This window comes from Anser anser (genome assembly GCF_964211835.1).
Source record: "Anser anser genome assembly, chromosome: 1".
Taxonomy (NCBI): domain Eukaryota; kingdom Metazoa; phylum Chordata; class Aves; order Anseriformes; family Anatidae; genus Anser; species Anser anser.
In genome coordinates, this window is record NC_139720.1 from 40,045,431 (window position 1) to 40,067,619 (window position 22,189).

Consider the following 22,189-nt stretch of genomic DNA (forward strand, 5'->3'; position numbering starts at 1 on the left):
TTACAAAAACGCATATTCCTGCAGTGGCCCCATTAAAGTTACTTGGGACCATTTCCATGAATAAAATTAAGCATATGTATAAGTATGTGTGGGATCAGGGTTTATATCTAAGACAGCTGCTGAAGCACAATACAGCCATGAGCACTGATTTATAAATGCAAATTTTCTTGGCTAATGAATAATTCTCTTGATAAAAGAGAAAGATAAGGGTCACTTAGTAAGCATACCTGCACCTTTTTTCATGAGTTGTTCTGCATTCTGTTATACCCAATACTAATTTTTCTCTGTACAGCCTGAAAACAGAGCAATTAATTTATGGTGATTTCAATTAGCATTTCCCACACTGACTAGACTTAAAACACAGTATCAGGTCAGTATATAGTTGTGAAATTACAATTTTCTTTGAGCCTCTGTAGTATTCAGACAGCTGGCGTAGGTTCATTAGGAAAATTAGAAAAAAAACAACAAAACAACAACAACAACAACCAAACAGAAAACAAACTACTGAAATGAAACTATACAATATATTTCATTCTTTTTTGGGTTAGATTGTTGCCCTCCATTTTCCAGTCTACTAACTCATTAAGTTCCATTGCAGTAACTGCAATTTTGTAAGCTTTAACAGTAACTGTTAGACATACTATAGCATAAAATCTCTAGGAGAGACTGGGACTACAAATCTCTGACAGCTTCTTCAGTATTTAAACACCAGGTCAGAAAGTTAATGGGTTGACCTCTTAGTAGCAGCTGCTTACCCAAAATATAATTCAGCTTTAAACATATAAAATTGATCCTCTTGAAATAAAATAAATTAAATAATTCACTGACATTATTACATGTCCTCAAAGGCATAAAAAGCCCTGAAAAAAAATAGGTTATAGGGACATTCATGGTCCTCACGCTGAGAAAATAGATGCATTTATTGTGACAGACCAGGAATCGCTTGTATTGAGGACACAGCATAGTGTGTCTGCCTGACTGCAAAGGCACCTGATGTAACCAGAGCATCCTAAGAAGTATGCTGAATGGCAGCACTTTCAACATCTTCAGGAGAGAGAGCAGCATTCGCTTGAGGCAGGTGATGAGGGGAGAGATGGGCTTATCTACATCATGGCCCAGTGGACAAGGTCCAGTGTGTGGATGTAGAAACAAGGAACTGACAGGTCCCTGCACAAGTAGATCATGATGGAATGAAAACATCTTTTCTTCCCCTCTGACCTTTTCATGCATTTCGACAGTCACAGGCCTGAGCTGAAACTCTGTATATGACTAAAAACCCTACAGACACAAGGAACCCCTCACAATTATGAGTTTGATCGCTATCTGAAATCAAAGGAACAAAGATCCGTGGGTGCACCACTGCACTCAGTAGAAACTTTACCTCTGGCTGTATGAACATAAAATTAAGTTGTTATGGCAGAGCTGACCCTAAAATTGATAATAATTCAACTGAGCCTCAAATATAACAAAACCACTTCTGACTAATATTCATTGTTTGCAAGAATGTCTGTGACATTAAGATGTTAAAATTCAATGGAATTTGAAAAAGCTAATGAATTAATGGGTTTAAAGCACTGTCCTTTTGAAAGAATGATTAAAATCATTCCATAGCAAAGACAATAGTTTCCCTTCTCCTTGTCTGCAATGACAACACTATCCACCCTTAACCTCCCTGCCATTTACAACGTTTCATACCATAGCTACAGACATTTGTTCCAAGGCTGAATTTATGTCATACGAGTTCTCAGCTCTGTAACAATTTGGGCTTTGACTTGTGAAATAGAGGTACCCCTGGTGTCTTTAATCTATCTGTGAAAAGGCTTTCCTAACTTTTCTGAAATGTCATGTAGGAAACCGATGTATATAGGGACCAGATTATGGCCCAATTACCACCTGTGCAAATCCACAGTGATTACACTAAGTTCAGTGGAGATGATGAGGATTTAAAATTATGTCAGCTGGGATCAGAATCTAGCTTGTTGTCTTTGGTTCTAGCTTCAGATCTAAATATTACAGTAGAAATATTAAAAGTTTAATTATATCTTTCCTTTTTTTTTTTTTTCCTAAGCTCAGACATTAGGAAAATAAATCTCCCCTTTTTTATACATTGCCATTTCATCATTTTTTTTCCCTAAGATGAGCGATAGTGGGGAATATAATTTTCTGTTGGAAATTCGTTCTTTAATAAGCTCTTTAGCATTCAAACTATTCAAAGCTCCATGAAGCAAACTTACTGCTGGTTGTATTTTACTCTAAAAGATAATGATTATCAGCTAGGTAGAGTGCTGTAAGATAATTCAAGTAAACTGAAATGGCTAATGTAGATTACACTGAATTAATTATTTAGAGATGTTCAAGCAAAGGATTGTTAAAACTGCACTGTAAACTCTCTGGGGCAAGGACTGTGCTTTTATTCTGTGCAAAAATCCCAGAACAGCAGCACCCATGACTGTGGCAGCTAGGCACACATATACTATGAACTGCAAAAATAGAGTATCAAACAAGCAAATTGACAACAAGTGATTTTGATCTCAGAGCAGCAAGATGGTGTTGTCTTTAATGGTGTTATTCCCTATTTACTGCATTGTAACTGTTGCCTACTATACTTATTCCCTGACCCAGCATTTTAATTTTATACCAACAATAATGAGTGTGTCACAGGGCATATTCAGAGGGTCTTTATTGTGCTCTGTCGCAGCTTCAGTGCTGCTGTGGGAGACGCAAACATTTCTTTAAAGTACCAGCCACAGCTCTTTGTTGACTCAGAGTGATTTGTCTGGTACAGAGGGAGGCATCCAATAATGCGTCCTACCCAGCGAACACCGCAAGCTCAGCAGCATTCAAGTGGTTAAAGGATTGAGCATGTTTAATAGCCTCTGGCTGCACCTCTGGCCATCAGATTCCTCCCATCTGGTCATTAATCCCTGGGAAATGCCCTACAGAGAGATTGTTAATACTTACATATACAATTAGGGATTTACAATACGCTGCTGTCTGCTGAAAAATAACAGGGAAAGAGGTAAGAGTTCAGAGGCATTTGAGTAGAAATGTAAGTCAGCTATAGTAGTGACTGGGGAGTCCATGTACAAAGGCATGTAACTGTCTGCCCAGAGCTTTGTGAACATGCTGCAGGAGTCTCCTACAAGCTCTCTTCACCTTCAGATTTTTTCCCCTTTGCTTCATGCTCTTTCCCATCACTTTCCAGATACCGTTTGCTGTGAGGAAGGCTAGAAAAACCACAGCTCCTTTCCCCCCAGGACTCTCTAAGGCCCTGGTATACTGGAATAGACTTGTACACAGGACCCTCAGTGCTGATACTGGCATGGACCTGTCATTCTACTGAAGGTGTAGCTGCATGGCCAGTGACTGCGCATGAACTCTACCCCTTGGTTCTGTTTCCCCGGGACATCTCTCTCCCATATATTTTTTTTCTGTATGTGGGAATAACAATATCCCTCCACAAAAGGTTTGATATTTTAGGCTACAAATGAAAAGCTTTAACACAGACTGTCATTCATCTCTCTATCACTTTTGAAACACCATCTTGCACAGAAATTTACTGTGGCAGCTTCTGCAGGCCCTGCAGGAAGTGTATGATGCCTTGCTGGCCATTTGCTGCCTGGCACAGAAAACAGGAAAAGGTAGTAATTCATTCACATGTTCCTAAGCTTTGGGTACTGCAGTGGGAAAGGACCTCTGGAGCATATCTCAGCTGCGCTGCCAATTGCATGGGAGATGGGAAGTTGGACGATTCCTGGGGAAAGTTTTCAGTGCAAGTTCCTTCATTTGGTTCTCTGGATTGGGGAGGATTCCAGGTGTCTGTCCTTTTCCCTGCCTAAAGTGCACAGGAGGAAATTCATTCCCACACTGGAAAATCTTAAAAATAAAAAAAAAAAAGAAAAAAGAGCTTCTCAGCTCAAGGTGTCTTTATTTTGTGCAGTTACTTTTCTGTTCATCCTTGAGGATGATTTGAGTTTTGATCCCTATAAGGTTTATTCACGTGGGAGCACACATGACAGGACAGCTGGATAGAGCACACTGAGGAAGGGACATTCCGGGATTTCACACTGTTTGGAGCAGATGCTATTTCTTTACTCTCTGTAAAATGTTGTGCATATCTAAGATGCCATAACAAATTCTTAAATAATACCATTTTGGCATATGACCAAAATGGGTTGTATTTGCTGGGAAGATCTAGAATGCCTCAGCTTTCCCAGATTTAATAAGGGATAAAAAGGATAAGATTTGTTTTCAATGAAACATATCTAAAAGTCCTTAGACAGGAAGGAAGAACTGCTAAATTATTTGTAAATGCAGCAGGATCTACCAGTCTCAAAAGAGAGAATACAATTAAGCTCTGGCTTGAATTCTCAGTGAAAGGAGTGAATACAGACATTTATGTCACTTGTCTCTTATGCGGACTTTTTCTCCGAGAGCAAAGACACACCAAAATATATGAACAATTTTAGTATGATATGGGTACGATTTAGATATCTCTAAAACAGAAATCCTAAGTTTTCTGCTTGAATGTAGCTTTACTATGAGGATGCTTATATGTTTTATTTTTTGAGTCTGGCACTTTTACCTGTATGTGGCATGACATCAAGATCTCCTGTGTGTGCCATACGGAGGACTCAACTTGCTTTTGTTTTCTAGATGCACTTCATAGATTCAAACCTACAGGAAATGCAGCTACTTCTTTCCTTTAAAACAAGACCTTTATATATACATATATATATATATGTACATACATACATGTGTTGTATGTAAGTATGTGTATATATATATGTATATATACACACACACATACATGCAGATCTACTGTGGTTTATAAAATATTAAATGGGTTCCCTAACATCAAAGAGGTTCTGGGAGAAATGGGGCAATTGTTCCTCCTTCTAAAGGGATGTAACCTTCTCCAGCATGTGCGCTAACCAGCAGATTAGGATGACTGACTGATCAAATGACCACTTTAGTCTGTCTGTCCACTTGCAGGGAATTGGGTTATCTAGAAGCTCACTGCACCAGAATGTGAAGCTCCTGAAGCATGCTAAGTGATAGGAATGTCATGTGGAACTGGGGAGATCTATACTCAGTCCCTAATCCAGGGGGAATTTTTATTTTTTATTTTTTGTTTTTTACTCAGTTTACAGCAAATAATCAGTAAATAAAAGCATTAGAGTAAAGGTGTAAGTCTTCCCAAAGGAGACAGCTTACCACAGCTTACTCACTGAATCTCTGAGGGCAACGAAAGGTGAAGAGCTCCTAGGGAAATTGCAAGTGAGCAGAACCTTCCCTTAGGAAGGACTGGTGTGGTGCTGACACGGTGTTTAAGACATTTTCCTCAGAGATTTTGAAATTCTTCAGGCAAAAAGGGAGGGCAACAACCGGCTGCAGGGCTGTCATGTTCTGAGCGTGGGCACTGACAACAGCTTAATGCAAAGAGATCTTTGCTTCCTTCTGCCCCGTGCTTTTCACAATATTAAAGTTTTGAAAGAAAGAGTGTTGTCTTACAATCTCAAGTGGGAGTTCAGGACAGGGTGTACATGTCCAGGGAATTTTCTGCCGGCATGGCTGAGTAAAGGACATGTTCTCTCAGATAGGTAGTTCACAAAATGCACTCCCTGTTCAGCCTGCTGACTTCATGGACCCTGTTCTGATGTGACTAATTCTTCCCATTCATGAAGCTGGATGGAGAAGGCCTTATTCTTGGTCATTACACCCATTTGTGGATGTGGGGCTGAGAGGCAAAAATAGAGACTAACCCTTTCTGCTATACCCCTTCTGCTTCATTGGATGAAAGGCATTCTGAACATTGGTAACAAAATTTGCTCTGTTCTAAAACTGATGTGAGCAAGAGCTAACATTTGTGTTACATTGTAGAGAGGAAAAATGTCCAAAAGCAGAACAAAACAAATTTGAATTTTCCCATGAAATAAGATTGCATTTTTTTAAGCTTGACACAACAAATTTCAGAAAAATTGAAAATTTCATTCATAAGTAGTTCCTACAGCATCTCTATTTATTTATTTATTTATTTATTTATTTAACGTAAAAGCCATTTAATTGCCCCAAAATGATTTTGAAAAAATGAAATGAAACATTTAATTTAACTAATGTAGATATTATTAAAAGGTTTTGCTTTGTTTTTTCCTTAAACAAAGTGTTGTCAGGATTGACATTTTTTCAAAACGTGCCAATTTCAGTAAAGTTTTTTTTTTTTTTTCCCTTCACTGATATTCCATATTGACAAGGGAATTCAAATGGAAACTAATGCTCGTGGCTTTGTGTGAACTACTGAATCTTTTTGAACCTGCCATTGAATTTGGATACGTAAGAAATAATTTGTAAAGAACTGCTTTGTGAGCTGCTGCTGAAATTGGCTGACTCCAGTAATATTCACTTGAAGAAAATTTGGACCAAAAAAGTCTGGAAAGCACCAGAGGCAAAAAGACATAATGTTTCTAGTCTGTAAAATAACAGTGATTTTCTTGATTTCTTTTTAGAAAACTCTTCTTTTTTAACCTGCACCAAAACATATACTTCTGGAGTTTTTGCTTATGCTGGCCCAGCTGTGGGGATAAACAACCTAGGCAGTTTATACAGCCCAGTCCACCTGGGACTCTAAAGGAATAATCCCTGCTAAGCAGGGATTCCTTCTTAGAGGAACATGACTGTAGGTTTGAATAAACTCTTAGTCCATGATTGTAGATAATTTTCATATGATTTCCTACTGATATAAGACCTGGTTTAGACTATTTGGGGGAGGGGGATCTGTGAGCTAAATCAGTTACTAGCATGGAAAGTAAAATCTGGCAGTGTATGATTCCCTGTGATCATGTCTGAGTTACTTCTGGCATGCTGAACTCCACCAAACACTTTTACATGACACCGTGTTAAAACACTGAGAAAAATGTTTTAGGAACATATCAGAAGATGACCTGTACTTGAGATTTCTACTGAAAAATTGAAACATGACACCTAAATGAGAGTCTGTAGGTGTGCATTAAAGGCAGCTGTTCTGACAGAAGAGGCTGAGATCTCCCGAGGTTTTACTGTGATGTACTTAGTTGTTGATAATTTATGTTTTAAAGGTTTCCTAAGAATAATTCACATGTACAAAGTACAGACATATAGGTCAATAGTGTACATTTGAAAGAGTTCATAAGCATGCAAGATCTATTAGAGTTTAAAGGATCAATAATTCTCTAAAGAGCCTATATATATGCATTGACAAGACAGGGAGGGTTGTTTTTATAGTCTATGAAATCAATAATCCACATTTAAGAAGTGTATGAAAGGTAGTTTTAAATGTGTGTCAGAGCAGGTGTGACCATGTTGTAAGAGATCCAGGGATCAATATAGGTTGTAGCCTATACCTAGGTGACTATCCAGGAATGGGTTCTGATCTTCTGTGTTCTTCCGAGCACTTTGGGACCAACTGTCAGATTATATTACTAACATTATGGCAGTACTGCTATTTTGTCTGTACTGATGATATTTTTTGACAGCCCCAAGTGGGCTCTGTACACTACTCTTCATTTGCAGCAGTACTGCATGTTTTCTAAGCTCTCAAATACCAGACAATGTTTAATATGCAGTTAATAAATGAATTCAGACCTGGCATCTTTTTCTTGTCAGCAAGGTATGTTTTATCATCAAAACAAACAAGCAAATACTACAAACCAAAGCAGACTTCCAGCAAAGCTCCGGCCAAATGAAATATTTTTTTAAAATGAATTGATGTGGGAGAGAAACCTCCTGAATTATACTGATTCCACTAGATTTCAGCTACAGAACTGGTATTTGTGAAGGTCAGATAGAGGTCCAGCCTTGATAATTATCACTATCTTCCCCTGAGAAATCTGATTATTCTAGGCAGTGCTCCCCCAGAAAGTTATTATCTTGATTTGATCTATTTAAGAAAGAGTCTATGATGAGGCAAGTATAGGAGAGTATTGCTCCTTTTGTTGAACCCTGTTGTGTTTCTAATTCATTTGCAGAACACCAGATTCTGTGGAAATGCACATAATGATGCAATTACTGAAAATTAAATCATAATGATGCCAACAGATACTCCCACTAGGGCTCCTCTCTAGGGATTCAACCCAGGGGAAGGAAAACTCCATGTTCCTTCTGTTCATCTTCCTTCAGCTTGACACTAACAGGGCACATGATTAGAGGGACTGAAATGGGTTCATTGACCTGTCTCAAAATGTGAGTTAAGACTGAAGAGTGGATGTTGTCAAAGGAGCTGTCACTGAGGAAATGGGAAAGAAAGAAAGTCAGGAGGAGTCTCTGTCTGGGTAATGGCCAACCCAGAGACATAATCTTTTCCCACTGTTTTCTTTGCAGGTTGTGAATAGACATTAACTCACATCTACCCAACATGATGGTATCTGTTTTCCTGTAGTGTCAGGCATGCACACTCATATTTAAAACAATCCATAACAGTATATCATGTCTTCATAAAGACCGTCAGTGTGTAAGCTCTATCACCTGTGTTGGCAAGCCCAGGCTAGCCACAGTAAACCTGCTTGGCTTTTGAGTCTGTCACAGAGACTGAAAGCCATAGGCTCTGTACTGGTCAAGAGTATGGAGTCCTCCCCTCTCACCTCTCACGGAGAAGCTGCTTTGTTTTTGATTGTACTAGTATTTCTAGTATTTCCTAAGAATAATTCACATGTACAAAGTAGTATTATACTAGTACATTGCACATGTATTATATACAAGTATAATATATATTACATGTATACATGTATTATACATATACATTATACTGTGCATTATACATGTACGAAGTAGTATTATACTAGTAAATATACTACTAAATACTCATATTTCACCTATAAACAGGCTAGTCTGTCCTCATCTGAGCAAATATGTCCTAGGGGTATAGATGTCTATACTGGAGTGCCATAACAGTACCACAGAGATGACTGATTTCTTCTGCATAGGAACGTCTTCAGCCTGACTGTGATTAGAAGCAAGTTTTGGATGACTGAGTACTGGGAGTTCTTAGCTGTAACTTCCAAAATATAAAGGAAAAGGAATTTCTGACTTTTCAGAAGGATATTTCTGACTTTTGAAAACAGTACACTAATCTAAATGAGAAGAAAATGCTAAATAAAATAAAACATGCTGAAAGGAGTTTCCATGCATTAAAATCTGAGCATTCTTCATATGGTAAAAATGAATACATTAAATATAAAGCAATAGGAGCTTTTCTAAAATATGTTCCTCTCTTCTTTTTCTAAGGCTCCTTCTACTGCATTTAGAATCTATATTTGCACAGTATATTCTGACTTCAAATAACAGTGGAAACAAATATCATCCAATATTGCAGTCTTACATGCTATTTTATTTACCTGAAATAAACAACAGTCTTCATTTCTCAATGGCGATTCATCAGAAAAGGTACATAAAATCTTGCCAGTGATAAACCTAACAGATCATAAAAGAATATTAGTATCATAAAACTTTAAAAAGCATAAATGAGGAGATAATATGAAGGGTGGGATTTTCTAGTTGAAAGGTGGGGGCAGAATCTAATAAGAGTGGTCTACTTTGCTTCTTATTAAGTTTCTGGTAAAAATGCAAAGATGATGATTTTAATAAAAGAGATGTTGGCTGCAGTCAACTTTTTTGTCTCAGAGGTGAAATCTTAAATAGTCAAATGAGCGTGAGAATAATATAGCCCCCATTAAAGTGATTTTAAATTTAAGCATAATTTTTGCTAATACCACTGAGCAATGGGAATAATTAGAATGGTATCAGTAATGCTGAAGATTTGAATAATTAAAGACACAAGATTAATTTGAGAAGAGACATCATTAACCTAAATCAAATATTAGATTTCTTGTAAAGGAGAGGGGGTTTAGCCATAACCACATTTTTCAGATAGGGAATCTCATTAAATACTATGGTTTGTGTTTTACTCTGCACCCACAGGATTTACTTGCATGAATGTTAAATCTGTGTGTATTGAATATAGGGTTTTAAATCCCATGACATGGCCCAACATTTTTGTACTATGTACAGTATTAATTGAATAATCTTTTTTTCACTTTGGATGATGTTAGCCGCCTAAAGGTCACTTTCAAACACTTTTTTTTTTTTTTTTTTTCCAGGAAAAGAATTGTAAAATATTCAAGGCTGATCTGGTCAAAGCCTTTTTTTTTTTTTTTCTGCCTGAAATTATTTTTTATCTAGGCTCCATTTATTAATGTCACTACTTTTTTTTTTTTTTTTAAGAAATAAAAAGCGTCTTTATGAACACAAAAGTAAAGAGTAAATACAAGACAGAATGTATATGTGCTGTACTGGGAACTGCATTTATCCAGCAAGGGAGTGCATTCCTCAAGGGAATAATGAGTAGCGCACTTTTGTTACTTGGTTGTTAACAAACAGTGCATTTTTGTTGATTAAAATGCAAAACTGGATAATTAAACAAAGAACTCATGATAAAAAAGCAAAGTTTTTTGCTCTATTTATAGGAAAATAGTCCTTCATAAATATTGATTTGGGCTATATTTTTTTCCCACAATGTGGTGGTTTTCTATAAATATCAGTATCTGATAATGAGCACTTCCACTACTCATTATTTCTCTGCTTGCAGAATTTAATGAATAGAAATGCATTCATTATATGGAAATCTATCTACCTGTTATACCTTTGATGAAGCCAGCCCCTGATTTGAAATTTTGACCACCATTAATGATATGTAAAGAACTCTGTCTTATCTTTAATGATATGCCTGAAGAATTTATCAATGGAATTTATCAGATGCTAATTCATCTTCTATGCGTTGCTTAGGCAGCTGCATCTCACTTCTGCATCACATTTTTGGGACATTGGTTCTCTCTCTCTCTCTCTCCCTCTGCCCTTCCCAGAAAGGGTTTTCTGTGATGGAAACAACCAGCTTCTAAAACAAGACGGAGTTCGTTGACTCAAAACACCCATTTCCTTGTCTTTGAAGCCTCTGTGAAGTATTGGCTGGTTGTGATGAATTTCCCAAGCCTGTGGGTCAGCCAGCTTGAATTTTGATTGAATCAGCAATCCATAGTTTATTCACTAGTCAATTAGAAAGTCAGCGTCTGCCACCTTTGCTGCCACAAAGCATGATCTTACATTTCACCAGGTTTATCTGACCAAGTGCTAACTCCCAAATGCAGGTGCTAATGTGGCAGCACTTACTGCTACACATAAAGTTGGGCATTTTCGGTTCCTGAAGGTCACTGTTTCCTCTGGAGCTATTTCGGTGGCTGTGTTTCTTCCATCTCTATAGTCTCAGCAGTCTGATCACCAATTGCCCAATGAAGCTGGACGTTTATGTCACAGCTGATTGGCTTGTATTAACATAAAGTTTACCACATTTTTTGCCTTACCACAAACAAGTCTTTGCAGTTTTGTACACAGTCCCTATGTTGGACTTGGTAAATTGTCTCTGCTCTTGAAATATCTAGAGGATGAGCATTCAATGTGAATAAAGAACAGAAGATTGTCTATTTAGATACAACACAGTCTTCCTGATGTATTCTTAGTATAGCTTTCTCTTTCTTTCTCCTTTTCTCCAAAATAGCTACATATAAATTGTTTTCATAGAATCATAATATGGTATGGGATGGAAGGGATCTTTAAAGATCCCATGGACACAGATGTCTTTCACTAGGTCAGGTTGCTGAGCACCCCATCCAACTTGACTTTGAACCATTGGTGGGGCATCCACTTCTATGGGCAACCTGTACCACTGTCTCACCATCATTTTTTTCCTTATATCCAATCTAAATCTAACCTCTTTCAGTTTAGAACTGTTACTCTTTTGTTACAAAAGAATGTCTTTCTCCATCTTTCTTATTAGCCCCCTTTAATTATTGACGTTTCATATATTGAAAGAAATAATGTATCTCTGGAAAATTCTCCCAGCTGAACAACCCCAGCTCTCTCAGCCTTTCTTCATAGGTGCTCCAGCCCTTTGATCATCTTTGTGGCCCTACTTTGGACCCACTCTAACAGGTCCATGTCTTATTTTTGTGCTGCTCGCTATAAAGCCGTATGCAGTACTCTAAGTAGGCTTTAACAAGGACTGAGTAGAGGGAAAGAATCACCTCCCTCAGCATGATGGCCATGTTTCCTTTTATGCAGCCCAGAATATGATTGACTTTCTGGGTTCCAAGTGCACATTGTCAGCTCATATCCAATTTTTGGTCCACCAGTAATGCCAAGTCCTTTTGATTGTGCTTCTATCATCATTGGCCTGGCAAGCCATGTCAAAGGGGATGTCTATCCCAAATATGGCAAAGAATCCTGCAAAGAATAAAAGAATCTGTCTCATTTAAAACTGTCCAAAAATCTATTTTCTTTTTGTGAATAATCAGACAAAAAGACTAGCCTTAAATTGTTCCCAGGATATTCAGATTGGACATTAGAAAAGGTCTAATCTGCTCTGAGTGTAGAGAAATATTGGAATGAGCAGTTAAATGAGATCTGTGGAGGTTTATAAAAAGGAGTTAAACTTCTGTCAGGAAGTGGTCCTGCCCTGAGAAAGGAGTGTGGGGCTTGTTTTCTGTGGGAGTAGGAGGGCAAATGTAGATTAAATAACTGCATTTTGTAGTGGTTCCTCAGTAAGGGATCTAATGTCTAGCAACTCTCATCTGGAAATTCCTCTTCAGAGCTGCTCTTTTTTCATATTATATGCCTGCACGGGTACTTGCATCAATGGAGGGATCCTGGGGGGATCACTGTGCCTTTTTCTGCTCTCCTAAAAAAGTGAAACACCTATATTCCTAAGAAAGAGAAGTGGCTATATGGGTGTCACCTGCATGTACAACCTGGTTGGCAAGTCTCTGTCCCTGCCAGCCATTCCTGTGGTTTAGCTGGTCAGATCATGATTCTTGCCTCCAACACAAATCTCTGTTTTACCCCCAAAACAAAGCTTGAGCTGTTTTTGCTATGCTCTGAGTGGTTGCTTTATCCACCCTATCCAGATCTTGATCTCATTCACTTTCAGCACGAGCTTTTGGATCAATTAGTACTGATGTTAGCTTCCCAGGAGTGACAGGCAGAGCAAGTACTTATGCCCACGTTCCCCCTGGGCATTCATATTTTTAGCCCTTCCTCAGTCACCTTCATTGTCACCAGCAACCACAACCACAGCCCTATCATCTGAAACAGCAGCAGAAGCAGCTTTTCAGAAGAGACTGCATCAGCTAAAGCTGTCTTTTCTTTTCCTGATGCTTTTTGTCCCAGTCAGTGACTGATCAAGCACCGCAACATTTATTTATTGCTGAGCCTTTTTTTTTTTTTTTCCATGTGTGGAAGCTGTCACAGTCTCGGAGATAGTTTCTTGTTCAGGACAACTCTCAGCTTCAAAGCAGATGTGCAGAATGAAGCCCTCTGTTAAGTTCTCTACATATGCTTGATCTGGTTTGCTTGGACTATGTACACACATGGCTTGTCCATTCCTCATGAAGCTCTCCATTTTGTGAATAATAAGACCTCGCAGCCAGTTTTGAAAATGTTATATTTCTAGAATCATAAAGACATTAATATAAATCAGCAGTGTTCTGTTGCAGTTTAAACTGAGGAAGGATCTGGGTTATACTCCTGTCTTTATGGCCTCACTTTTCCACAGACTTAATCATGCTCCAAAGCTGTCAAGGAGTGGTTTCATTTCAATCTTATTTTTCCTTCTGTAAGGGTCCAACAGCTGCAGCTCCTCAGGAATGAGATTGCATCCTTTTCCAGATAATTTCTCAAACTGATGATTGTCTATGACATCTACATCATTTATAATTGGCCTGGTCCCAGACATTGCAGACTTCAGATCTTCACCCCGATGGGTAGCTAAATTCCACAACTGCAGCAGCTTCAACATTGCTTTTACATCCTTCATTCATACATGTGCAAGGGAAGATTCACTGTGTGATTAAGTGTGCTGTGGAGATGCCAGCTGGCGGTGGCAATGGTGTCTGGCCTGTGTGGCACCATGCCCAAGGCAGGCAGACTTAGGATAGCTGCTGTGGTTCAGGGTCCCATGCTGCTACACCAGCGTGGGCTCATACACTGTGTATGTCCCAGTGTCTTCTGAACCACCAGAGAACTCAGCAACATGTTGTGACCTGAGCTTGACATGCCTTAAGACCTCACCTGAAAGTTCAGAAAGCTGGGAAACTGTAGGGAGCAGAAATTGTCCATCATTGCCTTTTATTCTAAGCCACACTGTTTATTTTAACCTGTGAGACCAACTGTGAGTAGGGAGATCACTAAGCAATTACACCAGCATTGGGTCATCCTTATAGTACCACACCAGCATGAAGCACTTTCACAGGATCAAGACTTCAGCAAATTAATCTGTTAAAGTTCCTTCTCATTGAAATTTTTTTCCTGTTCATCATGTGTTTAAAAAGAATTCAGCTCATGGTACCTGAAGCCAAACTTAAAAAAATGCATTTCTGCCTGCATAAATATTTAGAGGACCCTGACTTAAATTGCAAAACACCTCTCAGAATGCAACATTGTGATTGCCAAGAAATTTGCTTTCTCATCAAAATCCAGCCTCTACCTACTCAATAAACATAGCTGGCATTTCAGAAATCATGACTGTTTCTGTTTGTGGGATGAAGCATGTTTCAGGACTTAGCATCATCAAACCCTCTCATCAAGCCCTCCCACCAAGATTTCAGGTATGTATGTCCTTTAGGGTCAAGTTTTTAAATGTGTATAGGGATTTACACATATACAGACAGTACTTCTCTACTCTGTTTTAAGTAGATGCTCCAGGAAGTATCTTCAAAAGTATGTTGATGCCTGGAGAAAATATCTAGAACTACAAGATGTTTAGATCTCCAGCTACTACCAAGCTTAAATTAGGCTCTAATTACCTCTTTGGAACATGGAATTAGAACACTTCCATAAATTCTGCTGCAACTTTATATCTCTTGATGCCTTTAAACATTTTTATATTAGGGTTTTATATATAGTAAAATCTGGAAGATGATAGACATCATTTTGCTTTATCAAAGAGGCAGACAGCCTCTTAGGTTCTGAGTACAGTAGGGGATTAAACAGTGTTTGGAACCATTGCCAGGCACTGCTGTGTGACTATGCATGCTCTGTTCCCTGCCTGTTTTTGGCCTGTGCAGGCTAACTCATTCACAGACATGGCTCAGGAACTTGAATGCTCTTGGAGCAATTTCTGGTAGGCAGTTGCACATTGACATCCTTGATCTAAAAAAAAAGTGAACTCGCGGGCTTAGATACAGCCTATTCTATGCAGGTTGGCCTTAGTGTCAGGGAAAATTTCACTGACTGGTGAAAAAATATAGCTGTATTTACCAAAGCTGACCGTTTCAGAAAAGCCCTACACTAACACATTGTACATACATATACTTCTGGCAATATTAAAACATATATGTGTTATATATAAGCTATATGTGTGGGGTTTTTGTTTATTTGTTTGTTTGTTTTGCACATATGTTAAAAGTACCATATAATTCCATAATCCCACAGAGGTTTAAGTCTTCATGTCCAATAAAGCTTAGAACCATAAAACATGGTGAGACCATCTAATTTGCTTGTCCCCTCTTGTTCTGGGTCACTAATACATTAAAGAATGCAGCTTCATGCAGTAAAAACAGGCTTTGCACAGAGTGGGAGCTCATTTTTCAGTATATTCAGATGGAAGGATATACTTTTTACCAAATCAAAGCTCCAGAGATCAGTTCAAAGAAACTGCGCCTTCAGGATGCTTTTATTTTTATTTTTTTTATTATTATTATTTTTTATTTTTTTTCCCCAATAGGCAGTTGGCAGACAGTTCAAAGAGTTTAACAACAACCCAAACAATAATTATTATTAACAACAACAATAATAATGATTTTATAATACCCAGAATAATTATCTGGGAATAGCATATGCCTTAATTGCAAAACTACTGCTGGTGCAAAGGGGAAAAAAAACAGCTCGTAGTAAGTAAATGGTACTTTGGAGATGACATTTTCTCTTTTTTTCAATCCATTTCACAGCATTTTGGTGACTTTGATGCTATTCTGTTTGCTCATCTTCCAGTTTGCCAGATGCTAAAGGCAAATTGGCTGAGGCTATATCTCTCTTAGTGGGTAATATAGGCCCATAGATTAGATCTTTACAGCAAAACAATTTGGTGCTGAGGACATTAGGTCCACACTAGGGGAAGTAGAAAGGAAGGAGAGGGCAACAGTTTGGACTAATCTTAGTCTGGTCCCATTAAATGGATGCCCATTAACTGTTAGGTACCTCCTGGAGTGTATCTTCCAGTTTCCAGGTATATTCCAGATTGCATGCTCTGAGGCTACTCAGTCATCACTTATTCAGCAGTGTAAGTGGAGATACTCAGGAATTTGGCTTTGTAAGTCCATCCCTATTCAGAACTAAGGTGCTGAGGTAGGTGCACCCAATTACCCTGTTGTTATGAAATTAATACAAACTGAACATCTTTCAAATGATACACATTACCATGTAGAAAAATTATGTAAGCATGGGCTTTGGGTGCAAATCCTAGTCATACTTTCCTTATATTACTGTTGCAGTCTGAAATAAAGCAAATCTAATGCCCTTATTAGAAATGGGAAATGACCATGTTGGGTGACTCACCTAGTAGTGAACTGAATGCTTATATCTTCCATTTGTTGACAGCTGAGGACTAGCAACATCAGGAGGAATACTGTTTTTATAGTAAAGATTTGGGTGGCTTATAACTGTTCTGTTTCCAGGGTATGTGTTTGCTATGGAAAAAGGGGTGATTTTCTGTGAGTTAAGTGCACGTCCCTGTCCAGTGGGCAAATCGTTATGTACAATTATAGGCTAGGTGTTGGCTGGAGATATACATAGCAGTGAACAGATTGCCCAGATGGATTATTTTGCTCGGGTTAGCTGGAGTTATGGAAAAAACAACAACAACAACACTTGGGGTTGCAAGCAGCTTGTCTGGTGCTGGAATTTTGTCCCAGTATCAATTAATCCCCTGAAATGCTGACCTTTCCTTGTTGTAGGTTAGTAGACAATGGGCTTTACAGGTTTCACGGTTCTGAGCTCAGTGATGTCTCTCCCTTCTGCACTTTGCTTTCTGGCACGTCAATATTACTGAAAAAGAGAAAATAGAGACAGCTGCTCAGAAAAAAAAGAGAGAGAAAAATAGAATTCAACCCCAAACAATCTGGAAATACTTATTCCCTTTTATCTTCTTCATTACCCTCATGAGTGGAAGTTCTGAGAATATTCATTTCTGGAAATACTGAAACAAGTGTTTCTGGCATGAAATAGCTCTCCAGAATCTGAAGCTGCCCAGTAAAATTGAGCCTTGTCAAACGGGACACTGCTCACAGCTGTCTTCTCTCTATAATCAGCCCTCCAGAAGCAGAAATTAGGTCTCTGGGGAAGTTTTATGTCAGAAATATAATTTCCTGGAAACCACTGGACACCTATATGCAGCGTTAGTATGCGGGTTTTGAGATTAAAATTTTGACAGTTGGTGCTCAAGATACTTAAGTAAAACCTGTCTTGCAGTAAAGAAAAATAGGCACATGAGAATTTTATTTTTAATGAAGAAAATATTCCTTATTTCTGTGAAAACATCATATATCCAGACACCGTGAGATTTACAAAAGTTGTGTCATTACCTGGCTTTGAGGGACATCTTTGTTTCTCCTCTAACCTTTCTAGTTAAAATCACAATCTAGATTATGGCACATAGAAATAAACAGGGAGTTACAGTAAAACTAGTACTTCAAAAATGCCTTACTACAGAGGGCAAACTCTTTCCAGGCTTGAGATTAAACAGGTGTTGCATCTGACATTGTGTCCTCTGGTTGGCAAAAGGAATAGAGGCATCAGCTGTTTTCTCAGTGTCACTGTTTCTGAAGCAAGGTTTGACACTGAGAGATGTAGTGGCTGACAAAGCATCGTCAGAGCCAATGCTTCAGATGGTGTAAACTGGCATCGGTTCATTGCCGACTACAGAGATGCTACCTCAGACAAACACAGGGAATGTTTTCCAATGTGCAAGCAAAATCAAAGATTTCCCCTGTTTTAATGGCTTCCAATTTCCAGTTTGAGGGCTACCCTGAACAGTTATTTGACTAATTTTTGGCTGCCTGTATAACCCCTGAGAAAGCAGACAGAACTGAAAAATAGCATGGCACTACTTTTCTATCAGCTGGTGTCACTATGACTCATGTTTCCAGAGCAATCTCAGTCAGGGAGAAGTAAAAGGGAACTCACTGGGTTTTTAGCAAAGCATAGCAATCTCTGCCCTGCTGAAAAGACCTGCTCAGCAACGGGCAGGGTATCAGAGGATATGAGCATTATCGACATTTCTCTTGGGAGAGGTGTCCTATCCCAAGCAGCATTTAGGGGGACCTATCTCTTGCACAGCTGTTGGGGACAGTCTCAGAATTTCTGTTGCTGTCATGTATGAGCGACTGACCTCTCTGTGAAGAACTGAGCTATATTCTGAATATTTTAATTATCCTTGATACTTCAAATACTAATAGAAGGTCTTTGAGATGTTCAAAAGCCTCTATGACAAGGGAGGTAATCTGCTGTGACCAAATGGGAAAAAGCAAATGGGATCTAAATGATCTTTCTGTTTAAGATTCAGTAAGACTTATTGGCTGTATTAACTCCTACTTCATGCAGTTTCACGAAAAAAATGTAAGCATAGAAAACTCCTCTGTGCTGTCTATATTTGGACACTAAGGGCATGTATCCTTGTTTTGTTATCTGCTGCAGTTGTGCATTACTTGAACCTCTATGTACTATGACAATACACACAATTCAAGGAGCTATCTTCAGTTTTAAATGTGTGTGAGATCATGAAGTCAACACCAGGAAACTGCCTGAAAGTACTTTTTTAATGAAGACTATCATCTTCTTTAGAAAACCATCAATGTCCTAGAAAAATGAACCTTGTCTCATTAAAACATAGGCAATATAATCGTAGGATTACAGAATAATTCAGTCTGGAAGGGACCTGAGGATGTCTATATTCTGACCTACTCAAAGCAGAGTCAGCTATGAGGTCAGACCAGGTTCCTCAGGGATTTATCAGTTGGGTTTTGGAAATGTCTATGGACGGTTAGTGCACAGAATCTCTGGACAACCTTATCTATTCTTTAGCTGTGCCTGTTGCATCAAATCTTTTAGTGTTACATCTTCCTCTTATCAGTGATCTTTAACCTCCACTTCAGAGAAGGAGTACAGGAGAGAGAGATGTTAAGTGAATAATCTTTTAAAAAATAAACACAGATTTACTAATTCTGCTTAGAATAGTTTGATTAAGTATTGCAGGACAGACATTTTTCCATTGGATGAAGAGCATTTTTAGGGGGAACAGTTCACAATTTTCCTTACAGAGCAAACATCACTATGTTGCATGTTTATATTCTCTCTGATTTAAAGACAATTCTCCAGTATGCATACATTTGCACCGATTCATAACACAGCATTTAAAGAATCCTGCCAGTGTCTGATGCACCTACTGCTCTAATTTAACAAACTTATTCTCACTAAATTGCATTTCTTTATAGAGAAGGCGAATGGGCTGTGTAGTAATTTTAAAAAGGTTCTCACTATGAAGTCAGAGACTGTTGCCTTGGTGAAATCACATATTTTAAAGTCTGAAACATTGGAAAATTGTTTTATCAGGAAAGGTAATTGATTCAGCGGGTAGTGAATAAAGCTGGAGCCTGATGGTAATACAAGAATAATTCAAATAAACTACTGAAGTCAAGGTAAGATTAGCTTTATCTTTTAAGATTTCTCATATTCTGGGAAAAACAAAACAAACCAACCAACTAAAAAAAAAAAAACACAAAAAAAACCAAACCAACAAAACAAGAAAACAACAACTGTGCCTCAAATTCATTCAGATGGCAAAACAACAATTATAGTATTGACATTTACATATATTTGATCAAACCTGGTATATTTTCAAGTTTATAAACTTTCCAAAACAGTTCTCTTCCACTGAAATTACCCATGACTCAACAATTTACAAAAGTGGTAGGAGGAAACTGTGTTGGATTCTGCACTGTGAATGCCAAAGGATGGGACAAAACTTCTAAATTGGAAAGAAAAAGGTTTTCACAAAAAGGTGATTTGCCTCCCAAACATTCTTTTCAGTTCTAGACTCTCTTGCATTTTGAAAAAAGCAATTTCTCTTTTTCCAGAGGCAAACTTTCAAAAGATAAGGCACATAAACAAAGACAATAATCAAACCAATGAAACTAAAAACCTGCCTCAGAAAACACCCTGAGAAAACAAAGAAGTAAACAAAACCAAGTGGTGTGCCATGGTTAGGAGTTTCTTTTATGTCTCGCCAGCCCTTCAGCAGCATCCAAGCCATGTTTCTGCAGATCTCACTTGCGAGCTGGAGCAGCACAGGCTCTCTTTGGGTATGCTGCACTCCGGCCCCATTAGAACAAGCGGGACTCCTGCCACCCGCTTCCCTCTGCCCTTACATTTGACATGGTGAATCTTGTGTGGTTTTCCCCAGCTCCATTCTCTTTTATATGCAAAGCAGCTGAATCCCTTTCCTCTTTGCAGTAGAGAGAGAGCTGCAAACACCACCACCAACGAATAACTGCGAGTGAATAAACCAAGCACAAGGGTATCTGGTCTGTTAAATATAACAGCCAGTACTTCCACTTTTGGCAGGGGGCTTCTGATATCAGCAGTAGCCTTGCACCCTGTGGAAATGCGGATGCAGTTTTATAGGTAACCTGTTTTCAGACGTTTTGCAGGTGAAGGTGCTGGTAATGCAAAACCTTCATAAAAACATATTCACATGGTATCACCAGCAAATTTATTAAGGTCCTCTCAAAGCTTTGCAATTGTGGTGGAAATGGTATGTATATAATAAAGACATGTACGTGTACTCTCATATTTACTGTAAGGAAATAAATTGTCATGTTATGAACTCATAGAGAAAGTATGGAAGAAAACAAAGTGTCTCAATGTTAGAGATTGAATGGGGGTTGGGGAGGTCCACTTTCATCACCCTTCAGTACAAACTTCACTGTGATACTCCAGAAGGCAATGTTGCCAGAGTAAATTAACTGCCATAGTAAATTAACATAAAGTCTGTAAAACTCACTTATTTACTTCCTGACACGTGGATAATAAAGCCTGAAGAAATGTCAGTCAGTCAAATGGCATTTGAAGATAAGTACACCTCTACTGGTTCTGGTCTGTTCCTTGAAAACTATTCTTATTTGTGTCCTACAAGGTAAGCAGCTTTTTACTGTCTCTTGTTTGTTTATTTATTTATTTATTTATATATATATATATATATATTCTTTACAATAGTCCTTCTAAAAGGCAAATAATCTTCATAAATATCAAGTTATGGGAGCTGATATGCTAGTCTCATTGCCTGAGAAATTTAACAAGCAACAAAAATAACAATACTCATCAATTAATATTGTGACAGACTATGTGGAAGAAAAAGAAAAATACTTATTGCATGAGCTTTATTTTAAATGAATACAAAATTTTATTATCTCCTGAAGTACATAGTGCTCCTAGTTTGTAGTGACTGATTCTATCAAACCTTTTAAGGTCAATGAAACTATATATATATATATATATTTAACAAAATCAAATAATCTGTTTTTCACAATGTATTGAAATCTTATTGACAGAACTTACAAAAAATTTTCCTTCAAAAGTCTCTTATTGTTTTGCATAATTCTGAAATGCACCTAATCCCATTCTCATATTTTAAAATATATTAATGAATGGAGCTTAAGCAAGCTTAATGTTTATATCGAGGCTTACTGAAAGTAAGAATAATGGAAGGTTCCATGTTGTAATACAACATGTGAGAAACTAAGTTGTGTTTTTGCAGTAGAGAACTAAATTTCTGTATTCCAAGGTAGTTGTGTAGTCATAATAAGGAGAAATGCTAAGTAGATAAGTGGACAGTAGAAGGCCTCACTGTTCCAAAATAAGGTGGAAGCTTGAGAAAAACAGGATGAGCAGTGTGAGAACAGTAAAACAAAGATCACAAGTTCTCAAAACATAAGAAAGGGAAAAAAAAAAGGAAAAGGAGAAATTAAAGGGTTAAAAAAAAAAAAGAAAATTGTACATATATGGTATAGAGGAACGTCGAGTAGCTTGTGAACCTGTAGTACACAGCCAATGAGGAAAC

General features: G+C 38.0%; 1 long non-coding RNA gene across 2 annotated transcripts in view; it reads right to left on the reverse strand.

Moving 5' to 3' along the window:
• Positions 1 to 22,189, reverse strand: part of LOC310898428 — a 33,347-nt gene that overhangs the window by 4,368 nt on the left and 6,790 nt on the right. Inside the window, exons 2-3 of one of the 2 annotated variants that reach the window (XR_014583290.1) lie at positions 17,016 to 17,121; positions 9,369 to 9,444 (exon numbers count right to left, since the gene is read on the reverse strand). This is a non-coding gene — a long non-coding RNA (uncharacterized lncRNA). Of the gene's footprint in view, positions 1 to 9,368; positions 9,445 to 17,015; positions 17,378 to 22,189 lie in introns of those variants that run through there. The other variant, XR_014583291.1, reaches the window with a different exon arrangement.